Genomic DNA, 11,889 nt, shown 5'->3' with positions numbered 1-11,889 from the left:
GATGGTGAGTGAATTGAAGGGAAACTTCCAGGTGATGATGTTCCTATCTATCTGCTGCCCTTGTCCTTCAAGCTGGTAATGGTCCTGGGTTTGGAAGCTACTCTCTTGGAAGCCTTGGTGAATTCCTGCAGTGCATCTTGTAGAGGGTACACACTGCTGCTACTGTGCATCAGTGGTGAAGGGAGTGAATGTGGATGTGGTGCCAGTCAAGTGGACTGCTTTGCCCTGGACGGTGTCCAGCTTCTTCAGTGTTGCGGGGGCTGCAAGCATCACACTCCTAACTTTTGCCTTGTAGATGGTAGACAGGCTTTGGGGAGTCAGGAGGTGGGTTACACGTTGCACGATTCCTAATGTCTGACCTCCTCTTGTAGCCACAGTGTTTATATGGCTAGTCCGGTTCAGTTCCTGGTCACTGGGAACCCCCAGGATGTTGATAGTGAGGAATTCAGTGATGGTAATGCCATTGAACATCAAGAGGCGATGGTTGGATTCTCTCGTGTTGGAGATGGTCATTGCCTGACACTTGTGGGGTGCGAATGTTACTTGCCACTTGTCAGCCCAAGCCTGGATATTGCCCAGGTCTTGCGGCATTTGGACATGGACTGCTTCAGTATCTGAGGAGTCGGGTATGGTGCTGAACATTGTGCAATCATCAGCTAACTTCGCCACTTCTGACCTTATGATGGATGCAAGTTCATTGCTGAAGATGGTCGGGCCGAGGACACTATCCTAAGGAACTCCTGCAGTGATGTCCTGGAGCTAAGATGACTGACCTCCAACAACCACAACCTTCTTCCTTTGTGCTAGGTATGACTCCAACAAGCGGAGAGTTTCCCCCTGATTCCCATTGACTCCAGTTGTGTTCGGGCACCTTGATACCACACTTGATCAAATACTGACTTGATGTCACCTCATCTCGGGAGTTCAGCTCTTTTGTTTGTATTTGAACCAAGGCTGTAATGAGGTCAGGAGCTGAGTGGCCCTTACGGAACCCAAACTGCGCATCAGTGAGCAGGTTATTGCGAAGTCTGTGCCACTTGATAGCACTATTGATGACCCCTTCCATTACTTTACTGATGATGGAGAGTAGACTGATGGAGGGGTAATTGGCTGGGTTGGATCATTCTCACTCTTTCTTTCCCAGTTTGGTCGGGAGAACGAGCAGAGACAGTGTAAATTGCAGGGTTCCGGGGAAAAGATCAGGTAATGGCAGTGACAGGACGGGCAGAAAGACCGCTTTCTCCGCTGTAACCATTACATGATTTCATACAAATAATAGTAGCAGGGAACCAGCTTCTGTAGTCGTGGCCGAGTGGTTAAGGCGATGGATTTGAAATCCATTGGGGTTACCGCGCGCAGGTTCGACTCCTGCCGACTACGTTTCTCATTATTTTGGATTTTATCGACGCACAGACAGAGCTAATTATCGTTTGAATCGAGGGAAAGCGATCCAAACACACCCGTGTTCTCTTGTTTCCGTTTATTTGTCAGCCTTCTGCAAATCTCCAGTTGGAAATGGAAAATAAAACGGAGCCAATTTGGTGACATGATTTCACTGTGGCATTTGTCTCTCCTTAGGCCTCTGTCACTCTCGGTTTATACCTGTCTGTGTTCCTCTGTGTGGGTCAATGCGGTTCAGTTCCCTATAACACATTTTTACGAGCACAAAATGTATTCACATTAGTTGTGCAACTTCACATTACAATGTTACAGTGAAAAATATCAGGATGAAAGAGACAAGAGTAGTTTGTCTCTTTCTATGTATGGACTACAACAACAACTTACATTTATAAAGCTCCTTTTTCCTAATGAAACGTCACAAGGCGTTCCCCAGGAGCATTTTATCACGAAGTGTGACACTGAGCCACATATTCGGTCAGATGACTAAAAGCTCGGTCAAAGGGAGAGGCTTTATGAACTGTCTTAAAGGAGGAAGGTATCGATTTCATGTTCCAGTGAACAGCAATGGTTCTTCTCATTGGTTGAAGAGGACACTTGTTTTCAACCGACACAGATCATTTGGTCAAAGAAACTTGTCTTTGGTGAAGTTTGTAAAAGTAAACTCCACTATAGTTTGGCGGCCTATAAACAGCGCCCATCAATGTTTGCTGCCTCTCGCTGTTTCTTAGCTCCACTCAAACTGATTCTACATCTTGATCCTTTAATCTAAGATCCTATCTCACGAATGTACCGATCTCGTTCCTTATTAACAGCGCAACCCCGCCTCGTTTTCCTTTTTGCCCATTCTTCCTAAATGACGAATATCCTTGAATATTCAGATCAACCAATCACACTGCTCTTTGAAAGCAGCACATAGGCCCTCTTTCTTTGCTGTAATTTTCTGTCACTTGTTGTTTCCTAACACCACGGTTAAGATTAGCTTTCTTATCTTCCATGTGATGCATTGAATTCAAGACAATGGGAAAATTCAGTGAGTTTTCTTTTTGGAGCACAGAATTTGGAACCGGACTCGTTGAACGACATATAAATGACCTCAAACATAAGATGCAGCTCACCGAGTCCAAACAGGCACCGTGATCATCAGCCTGTTATGTACATTCTTGCTGTACATCTTCTGAGCTATAACCTGATCACAGCTCCACTTTCTGCACATGACAGTGTGAAAATATTCACAATTTCAAATCTTAACAACGTGCCAACGTGCATATTTGTGACTTTCTGTGTGTGTCAATGTCGTTCAGTTTCCCATTTTCACCACCCAAACATTATCCATCTTAGTTCTCTGACTTCATATCAGCAAAAAAAAAAAAAAAAATAGCAGTTAGCAAGACATTTCCCTCTTTTCTTTGAGTGGAGACTGTTCAGCAACTAAACTTCTGGATGTTACAAAGCGGAGGGTGATTGAAGTTTTCACATGATCTTATTAAGTCGCTGAGAATGCTGGAGGGGCCGAATGGCCAATTCCTGATCATAATTTTTTTACATTCTAATTCAGTGTCAATGTTGGTGAAGACAATGTTTGTGTCTAATCTGAATGTGGTAGTGAAGCCGAGCAGGATCAGCCGCTGGTTCAGGTTTCGATCTCTCTGGTGATTTGGGCTTTACTCCCACCGCTGCCAAACTTTCTGGTGCTTTGTTATTTGAGACGCTTCCCAAAAAATCTCCGTGCGGTGAAGGGGCAGCTGAGCTGTGCAGTGTTGTATTTCAGTTGGAAGAATGAGGAGAGACAGTGTAAATCCCAGGGAGACTGGGAAAAGGTGGGACAATGACACGGACTGGAAGACCTTCTTTCACTGGAACTCCCTGTATTCATTCTATTATTTTAAGCAAACAACATGCAGCCTTTACCCAGTTGTCCTGGCCGAGTGGTTGAGGCGTTTTTCCACGTGGTTCGAATCCTGCCAACTCCCCTTCTTCTCATTCCTGATTGACACAAACTGTCTGCAGAATAAATTATAGGTCAAATGAAAAAAGAAAACCACCCAAACACCCCCGTGTTTCTTACTTCAGTTCATCTGCAAATATTCACTACATTTGCAGTCTGAAATGGAACAATAATTGGCCAAGTTGGTGACATCCTTGCTTTCTGGGTGTTTGTCTCTTCTTCGGCCTCTGTCACTCTCGTTCTTTGTGTCGGTGTGGGTTCCTCTGTGTGTGTCAATGCGGTTCAGTTCCCCGAGGGGATGGACACATATTCACCAACACAAACTTGACTAAAATTGGTTGTGCAACTTCTTATTAAACTGTCAAAGAGAAAAATATCAGGATGAACGATGCAATTAGAGTTTGCAATGTTTGGAAGGAGGTGCAGCAAAGAAGTGGAAGATGTGAATGATGTTATTGATGATTGAGAGGAATGTATTACAACCTTGTGGATTTTATAGGTCGATTACCTTCCACAGTTTGAAATTCAGAACAAGCTGAGGCTCCAGGAGGAAACAACATTGATCTCCCTGAATTTTCACATAGGAAATAACGCGCGTGCAAGTCCGGCTAGGTTGTGACAGAGACAGGGCGGGCAGAAGGTCCTCTTTGTCTGCTGTAACCATTCTATGACTTCATATAAATAATACAGGCTTACTGCCAACATCTGTAGTCGTGGCCGAGTGGTTAAGGCGATGGACTTGAAATCCATTGGGGTTACCCCGCGCAGGTTCAAATCCTGCCGACTGCGTTTTCTATTATTTCTGATTTTAACCATTGTAAATGGAATCGACATTTTCACAACACCTGCAGTAGCAAAGATTGACCAGTGGGTGGCAGTGTAACCGTGATTGCTCACATCACATGAAGCAGACGCGGTCTCAATTATTACTGCATTTGGCACTGTCTCTGTTCATATTAACTTAGGGAGGTGTCAGCTGTGGCTCAGTTCATAGCACCCTCGCCTTTGAATCAGAGGGTTGTGGGTTCATGTCCCACTCCCGGAAACCAAGAACTGTGATTGTACTCGAAAAGAGCTGCAATCTGTGACTTTTGATAACTCGAAAGAGTTTCATATTAACTTAGACGCCGTTTCTGTTTCTATTGCACTAGGACATGTCTCTGATCATATTAGAGAAGGTCATCTCTCAGTTCTTTCTGTAATTGGTTCAATCTCAGTTGTTAATATACTGGACTAGGGCCACAATACAGTTGGCATGATCTCAGTCATGAATGCACTGAAGCAGGTCTCGGCTAAAGTTACAATAAGCCATGCCCCAGTTGGCACTGCACTAGAGCTTGTCTCTGGTTATAGAAAACTAGAACATGTTTTTATTTGCATTTCACAAGACTCTGTCTCAGCTAGTACTCCAGTAGAACCTGCAACGTGTCTATCAAACTGGACCCTGACTCAGGTGATGCTGCACCAATACATGCCTCCATTCATATCACACAATTCCCTGTTTCTGTTGTTATTGTCCTAAACCATTACTCTCTTACTGCTGTTTTGGTGCATGTCTCTGTTTTTATTGATCTCGTACCTTTGCCGGTATTTAATTCACCAGACACTGCGTCAGTTGATCTGAAAAAGAGCCCTGAATTATGTGAAGCTGCACTAGACCGTGTATCAGTTTTCTTAAACTGGATCCGGTCAGTGTTATTGCTACACTAGGCTGGTTCGTATTACACAAGATCCTGTCTCAATTATTACTGCACTCGGCACTGTCTCACTTATGTTTCACTAGGTCGCGGCGCTGCTTATAACACACTCAATCATGTCTGCACTTATATTCCTCTAGACCGTATTTCAGAACAATTTACACTAGACTCTGTATCAGCCTGTATTACACTCGAGCTTGTCTGTCTTTATAATTAAAATGGATCCTGTCTTTGCAGAGACTTTGTCTTTGTACCTCTGTCTCTGCTTCTATTCCACTCTCCCTTTCCCTGTTTTTACTCCACAAGATCATGTCTGTCTCTCTTACACTGGTGGCAGTCTCAGTTATTACGACTTAGACTCTCTCTGGGAAGCAATTACTCTGTGCCCTGTGACTGAAATAATTGCCCTATTTCACTTGATGTTGAGTCAGGCCCTGTATCGGTAACTATTGCACTCGACCCATCTCCGCTATTACAGCAGTAGACCTTGTCTATGTTAATATAGCACTCGTCCCCGCCCCTGTTATTCGTGCACTAGGTCACATCTTTGCTTAAGTAACATTAGATTTTCTCTCTAGTAATGCTTCTGCTTAAATTGCACTAGGCCCTGTCTCAGTAATTACCACACTAGGCTCTGTCTCTGGTTTTACTACACTATTCTATGTCTCTATAAGGTGAACGTTGAGTTAGAAATGGGCCTCTGACTTTGGCCTAAAACTACAGGCTTTCACTGTTTGTTCCGCGCAGCTCCTAATATTCAGTTTCATTACAGCCAACAGTATTACATATGAGACATCACCTGTTCTGTGTGTTGGTTTGAAAAGAAATCATGCTGCATCATTCCACAAATATAAAAGATTTATCCTCACAAGAATGTTTCATTTTATTTTATTTTCTCTTATTCAAACTGGAACTACAGATCGTCAAATAACGTAAATATTCATTGATAGTATATTCTGTTGTGTGCTCTTGTTTAGAAATTCATGTCATACCAAACATTTCTTTGCTAAGAGGGGCACGTTTGTCACCACAATCACGTAATGTCAGTCATATCTCTACCTGAGACAGCGTCTAACTCACTGAAACGTATTGATTTCTATCTCTCAGATAAAAGCAAAATACTGCGGATGCTGGAAATCTGAAACAAAAACAAAAATACCTGGAAAAACCCAGCAGGCCTGACAGGATCTGCGGAGAGGAGCACAGTTGACGTTTCGAGTCCGTGTGACTCTTCTTCAGAACTAAGGAAATGGAGAAATGCGGTGAAATATAAGCTGGTAGTGGGGGGTGGGGCAGGTTGAGCTGGATAGAGGGGCAGTGATAGGCGGAGGCAAAGTAGAAATGTCATAGACAAAAGGACAAAGAGATGTTGACGGTGGTGATATTAGCTAAGAAATGTGCTAATAGGTGACATTAAGGGTAGAAATCAGGACGAGCAAGGTAGAGATAGCCCTAGTGGGGGTGGGGTGGGGTGAAGGGTTCGAAATAGGCTAAAAGGTAGAGATAAAACAATGGATGGAAATACATTTCAAAATAATGGAAATAGGTGGGAAAAGAAAAAAATATATAAATTGTTGGGAAAAAAGGGGGATCGGAATGGGGGTGGAGATGGAGGAGAGAGTTCATGATCTAAAGTTTTTGAACTCAATATTCAGTCCGGAAGGCTGTAAAGTGCCTAGTCGGAAGATGAGGTGCTGTTCCTCCAGTTTGTGTTGAGCTTCACTGGAACATTGCAGCAGGCCAAGGACGGACATGTGGACATGAGAGCAGGGTGGTGTGTTGAAATGGCAAGCGACAGGGAGGTCTGGGTCATGCTCGCAGACAGACCGAAGGTGTTCCGCAAAGCGGTCACCCAGTCTGCGTTTGGTCTCTCCAAAGTAGTGGAAACCGCATTGGGAGCATCAAATGCAGTAGACTAAATTGAGGGAACTGCAAGTGAAATGCTGCTTCACTTGAAAGGAGTATTTTGGCCCTTGGACGGTGAGGAGAGGGGACGTAAAGGGGCAGGTGTTGCACCTTCTGCGGTTGCATGCGAAGTTGCCGTGGGAGGGGGTTGAGGTGTCGGGGGTGATGGAGGGGTGGACCAGGGTGTCACGGAGGGAATGATCCCTGCAGAATGCCACCGGGGGTGGGGTGTGGTGGGGGGGGGTGCGGATGGTGGTGAAGGGAAGATGTGTTTGGTGGTGGCATCGTGCTGGAGTTGGTGGAAATTGCGGAGGATGATCCTTTGAATGCGGAGGCTGGTGGGGTGATAAGTGAGGACAAGGGGGACCCTATCATGTTTCTGGGAGGGAGAAGAAGGTGTGAGGGCGGATGTGCGGGAGATGGGCCAGACACGGTTGAGGGTCCTGTCAACCACTGTGGGTGGAAAACCTCGATTAAGGAAGAAGGAAGACTTGTCAGAGGAATTGTTTTTTAAAGTGGCATCATCAGAACAGATGCGACGGAGGCGAAGGAGCTGAGAGAATGGGATGGAGTCCTTACAGGAAGCGGGGTGTGAGGAGCTGTAGTCAAGGTAGCTCTGGGATTCGGTAGGCTTGTAATGAATATTGGTGGACAGTTTATCACCAGAAATTGAGACAGAGATGTCAAGAAAGGGAGGGGAAGTGTCAGGCATGAACCATGTGACAATGATGGAGGGTTGGAAATTGGAAGCAAAATTAATAAATTTTTCCAGCTCTAGGCGAGAGCATGAAGCAGCACCGAAGCAATCATCGATATACTGGAGAAACAGTTGTGGGAGGGGGCCGGAGTAGGACTGGAACAAGGAATGTTCCACATACCCCATAAAGAGACAAGCATAACTGGGGCCCTTGCGGGTACCCATAGCCACACCTTTTATTTGGAGGAAGTGAGAGGAGTTTAAGGAGAAATGGTTCAGTGTGAGAACAAGTTCAGCCAGACGGAGGAGAGTAGTGGTGGATGGGCATTTTTCGGGCCTCTGTTCGAGGAAGAAGCGGAGAGCCCTCCGAGCATCCCGGTGGGGGATGGAGGTGTAGAGGGATTGACGTCCATGGTGAAGAGGAAGCTGTTGGGGCCAGGGAACTGCAAATTGATGACATGATGTAGGGTGTCAGAGGAATCACGGATGTAGGTGGGAAGGGACTGGACAAGGGGAGAGAGAACGGAGTCAAGATAGCAAGAAATGAGTTCCGTGGGGCAGGAACAGGCTGACACGATCTGTCTGCCGGGACAGTCCTGTTTGTGGATTTTGGGCAGGAGGTATAAGCGGGCCGTCAGAGCTTGGGACACCATGAGGTTTGAAGCTGTGGAAGGAAGATCTCCAGAGGAGATGAGGTCAGTAACAATCCTGGAAACAATGGCTTGATATTCAGTGGTGGGGTCATGGTACAGGGGCAGGTAGGAGGAAGTGTCTGCGAGTTGTCCTTCAGCCTCTGCGAGGTAGCGATCAGTGCGCCAGACAACAACAGCACCACCCTTGTCAGCAGGTTTGATGACCATGTCAGGGTTGAACCTGAGAAAACGGAGAGCAGCAAGTTCAGAGAGAGACAGGTTAGACTGGGTGAAAGGAACAGAGAAATTGAGATGACAGCTTCCCCGATGGTCTAGTGGTCAGGATTCGGCACTTTATCAGCATTAGCCTGGGTTGGATTCCCAATCAGGGAATGTAGATTTTTTTATCTTGTTAAAATGAGTATTAATTACTTATTGATGGAAACCATTTAACAGCTCCACCAGAACCAGTGGGGTAATAGTTGAAGTTTCACCGCAGAGTTGGAAATGTCATATTTGGACAAGTCGAGAACAAAGACAGAAGCGGAGTGAAAGAAGGACAAGAGAAGGGCTGGGTGCAAAGCACTGACCACAGAGATGGTGGCGCCAGGAAAAATATGGGTGGGAGAAGGGCAAATTTTGCTGCCTACTGTTTGCACTGACATGAGTATCACTCCTGATGGATCAACCAATCACAACTGCTCTTTGACAGCAGCACGCCAGGCCGAATGGTCTCTTTCTGTGCTGCAACTTTCTATAATTTTATGTTTCCCAACAGCACGAGTCATTCTTCCATTTTGTAACCCACTCGAGCGAGTTGTACTTTCTTACTTTGTATTCGGCTCGTTTGAAACCAAAACACGGAGCAAATTCAGCGAGATTTCTTGTCATTTCCAGCACGAGATTTGTCACGAGACTAATTGAGCGACACATTAATAGTGCCAATCCTTCCCTGGAGCTCACCGCGTCCAAAGAGCACTGTTATCATCTGCCTGTTATGTAACTTCTTGCAGTACATCTGCTGAACTATATAAGCTTATCACAGCTCTGCTTTCTTCACATTGAAATCCAGTGTGAAAATATGAGCATTTTCAAAGCTGAACAACGTAGACAAGACTGGAAGGGAAGTGAGATTGTGGATAATCGGCACTGTGCACATTCCTGTGATCAGTACTTGGGCCAATCAGGAAGATCCTGGTGTCTCTGCAAGCTGCTATCTGCAAAGTGATCACGTTCTGTTTTACGTTCGCACTATCTGACTGCGTTTGCATCAAGCAGCTAATTGACCTGGACGGGCAGAAAGAGCTGGAGGCGAATATCTGTCCTGCACAAGTTTCACAGCTAATTCAACAACCCCGCCTTTTCTCCACAGCCATTTATATTTTATTGTCTCTCAGTATTTCTGTTCAAGTGAAACACCGCACACACCTGCTTTAACTGTGAGCTGCCACTTTTTCGACCAATGGGGCAATGTCAGCAGCAGTGGAAGTGGTATTTGAAACCAAGCTTCATTATTACTGCCCATCGCCTTGCCTAGCATTGCTACTCAAATAGAACAGAATCAAAGCAGCAACAATACTTCATAAGGCCCCACAAGCCTCCTCCGTCACTTTATAAGATCATGGCGGATCTCCAGCCTCAACACCAATTTCCCACCCGATCCCGATTGCCCTTCATTCCCTTAGAGTCCAAAAATCAGGAGAATTTTTGGATGTTTTTTCTTCCATTGATCCGAGAGTTCTGTGGACACCTGGTTGAAATCAGCAATAATAAGAAGCACAGTCGGTAAGATTGGAACTTTCCTGGTGAAACCCCAGTGGATTTTAAAAGAATCGTTTTCACCACTGGGACACGATGATTGACTAAGGCCCCCATGCTTTCCACTTAATCATCAATAACATAATTCATAGCTTCTGCTTCTCAGATGTACCTCCTTCCAAACAGTGTGATCCATTTTCCTCAGGATCTGTTTCTGGATTCAATATTTAGCTGCTTTGTGTCCTCATTTTGAAAACAGATTCGCTTCAATATCCAACACAAATTGAATTGCAAACCTGAAGGACAATCAGTGGAGAACAAGTCACACGGTAACACAAATCCCATGGTGCTCATTTTCGCATTCACAACAGTCAGCGTTTCAATAAAATGAAGGAATTTGACAGTGAAAAGATTTAGAAAGTTGGGGTGACTTTTATTTGTGACTCACTCACTCGGGAATTCTGTAAATGCTGCTCGGAGGTTTAGTGACCGGGATATAATGTACGTGAGTTTTCCTGAGCCTGTGCTCGGTGTATTGGGAGGTTTGGCCTGGGTTGGAGTATCTTGTGTCCCAGGGATGGGCAGTAACCCGCTGATTGAAGCTGCAGTCGCCGCTTTCTGCTGGCAGCAGGTGATTGGAGTGTGCGGGGCCGGAATATTTCTGCTTTGCTGCATTTGCCTGTCAACTCACTGTGGAGCTGAGGAAGAGGGAATCATTGATGGGTTTGTTTGAATTCAATAACTTCATAAATTTCCAGTGTGTTGGATATCAGTGCATGGTAGGTCTAAATGTTTTCTCATTATATTTGAAATGAATATTCGAAAAAAAGCCGCTTACTTGGGAGCTCACTGGATAACAGTGGAGCTGGCAACATTTCCGGGGTCTTGACATTCAGCTCAAGTCGCCAATGACAACCGGGAACTAAGTGATAATTAATGCTGGAAAAAGGGGGAAGTTTCGTCCCTGGGTGGTCTCGAACCACCAACCTTTCGGTTAACAGCCGAATGCGCTAACCAATTGCGCCACAGAGACTGATGCAACTTCTAAAAATGGTGGCATCGAGTTAAAGTTTCAGATTGCTGCTAGAGGAATGACAATTGTTCTCTATCAGTTTTACTCTTCCAAAATAAAGGGCAGGACATTCATTGTGGATACATGGAAACAGGCTGATCCCACCCACTTCAGACACATCCATGTCACCGGGAACAAGCTCTCCTACAACCGGAGCCGTCTTCCTTCGAGCCTTTCGGTGCCTTGACTGTTACCAAGTATTCTGATTGTCCCGAAGCCGATATTAGGTTTGAATTCCTGATGTGCAGTAACGAGAATCCTTTCAATGTCTCAGATCAGCTAATTTCACTGATAACAAAAGAATCAATGTTCCAGCGTCTGAAAGAAGGGAAAGGTGCCTTGACTGTCTCTGGTCAGTCGGACAGTTCACCCGTCATTCTCCTCAGATTCCGGTTCCCAAAGAATATCTGAAGATTCACAAAGCTGGAGACTGAGATTTCTATTTTGGTTCCTTCTCCATTTTCCCACCTGCCAACTGACAATATTTTCCAAAATCTCGTCTCAATCCTCCGCCTTGCATCATGTCCAGGGATGAGGAAATTCAGTTTTGTGGAGAGTTTATGGAGACCGGGATTGTCCTCTATGGAGCAAAGAAGGTTAAACGGAGATTTCACGGAGCTGTTCAAAATGACGGGGGTGGGGGCAACGGGGACGAGGCGGTTTGATGGAGCAGATCGGGAGAAACTGTTCCCATTGACGGGGGTCAGTAACCAGAGGACTGGGATTTAAGATAATTAAAGAAGGACAGACTTGCATTTTAATAGCGCTATTCCAGACCAGTG

General features: G+C 45.2%; 3 non-coding genes across 3 annotated transcripts; 2 read left to right on the top strand and 1 right to left on the bottom strand.

Moving 5' to 3' along the window:
* The first annotated feature begins 1,298 nt into the window (after positions 1 to 1,298).
* Positions 1,299 to 1,380, top strand: trnas-uga (transfer RNA serine (anticodon UGA)). The gene has a single exon. It is a non-coding gene; the product is annotated as a tRNA-Ser (tRNA).
* Positions 1,381 to 4,053: 2,673 nt separating this feature from the next.
* Positions 4,054 to 4,135, top strand: trnas-uga (transfer RNA serine (anticodon UGA)). Its single transcript has one exon. It is a non-coding gene; the product is annotated as a tRNA-Ser (tRNA).
* A 6,859-nt stretch (positions 4,136 to 10,994) lies between these two features.
* Positions 10,995 to 11,068, bottom strand: trnan-guu (transfer RNA asparagine (anticodon GUU)). The gene has a single exon. It is a non-coding gene; the product is annotated as a tRNA-Asn (tRNA).
* Positions 11,069 to 11,889: the final 821 nt, after the last annotated feature.

Source organism: Cetorhinus maximus, unplaced genomic scaffold (genome assembly GCF_964194155.1).
Source record: "Cetorhinus maximus unplaced genomic scaffold, sCetMax3.hap1.1 HAP1_SCAFFOLD_305, whole genome shotgun sequence".
Lineage (NCBI taxonomy): Eukaryota > Metazoa > Chordata > Chondrichthyes > Lamniformes > Cetorhinidae > Cetorhinus > Cetorhinus maximus.
The sequence above is the reverse complement of the archived record's forward strand: the minus strand, read 5'-3'. Positions and strand labels throughout refer to the sequence as shown.